Raw genomic sequence first — 1,371 nt, forward strand, 5'->3', positions numbered from 1 at the left:
TTTCCCATGAATGGCCTGTCTCTCTCATAGACTGTAAATGCAAGATCTATCTTGGAGCACGTTGCACATATACATTTGGTTCAGGACAAAAAAGAACATTAAAATTAACGGTCCTGTGTGATAACCTCTGGGATTAAATTAATGGTCCTTTGGGATAACCTCTGTCATCTCCCATCAGTGACAGATGGAGAAAGTGCAGCCTGAGATTGGATAAGGTGATTGGGGCTGAGCAACATAACTAGGTAGTGGGATAAAATGTTGAGCCCTTTCTAGAATTCTCTGTTATGCTGTCATTCCTGTTGGAGAACAGCTCTTTGCTATGACAGGGCAGAGTCTGTGTTCTCGAGATGGCTGTAGCCAGGATCCTCCTCCTGTGGCTGTTCCTTCAGCCTCTGAGGACTCACTGCCAGTGTCTTAACCCATCTTCACTCCAACTGGTCTCATGGACATCCATACACCAGTTCTATAGAACTCCCATCCCCACATCAGCTCTTAACTAAAAGAAACTTCTTGGTTCTGATGGGTCACCTAATGGGAAGGTAGGAACCAGAAGTCATAGATAATGATGTCACCTGCCATGTCTCATCTCTTCCCTTCCCATCTGGATTGGGGTCCTTTCAAATGGCACCACCAAAATGCTTGTGTTCTTTTCTCTGGGTCTTGGCTGTCCATGTCTTTTTTGAGTACCACCTTTCTGATTTGCGGGGGCAAAGGCAAGTTTCCTCTCTGTCCTTGGAAGGTTATTTGAAAAATCAACTCACAATAAAGCAGATTAATAAAAGAAAAGTTCACAAATTAATTTAATATGTATTCATGAGAACTCCCTGAATAGAGTTCAGAAGCTGATATGGCTTTCTGGTGAGATGAGTTATGGGATGGGGAAAAGGAGAATTCTGTTATGGGACCACAAAGGACCCTAGGGAGGACGAATAATGGTAAAATGGAAAGATTAATGGTAAATGGTTCTCTTTAAAAGTTTATATGACTCTCAGAGACTGGACATTTTCTTCTTTGAGAATCTTGTCAGGTGTGGTCTTATAGGGAGGGTAAGTAAAGGACAATTGTTCCTCTAGGTGGGTCTAGATCTCAATTAGGTTAAGACACTCTAAGATTTGGGGAGAGTCAACGGTGGTGGTGATGGGGGAGATCAGAGAGAGCTGGAGGCTGCTGTGGTCAATCCAGTACACCAAACTGACATATTCTGAGGTAAAATATTTCTAATTTCCTCCACAGCTGTCTAGGTCACACATTGCAGTCACATACTCAATATGTGGATGACTTCAGGACAGTGATAACTAAACAAAGTCGATCACTTTTGATGTGCAAGTTGCTCTGAATCCAGAGGAGGACACAGATGTGTCTGTAGCCCTT

Source organism: Otolemur garnettii, unplaced genomic scaffold (assembly GCF_000181295.1).
Source record: "Otolemur garnettii isolate 467f Iridium unplaced genomic scaffold, OtoGar3 scaffold00050, whole genome shotgun sequence".
Lineage (NCBI taxonomy): Eukaryota > Metazoa > Chordata > Mammalia > Primates > Galagidae > Otolemur > Otolemur garnettii.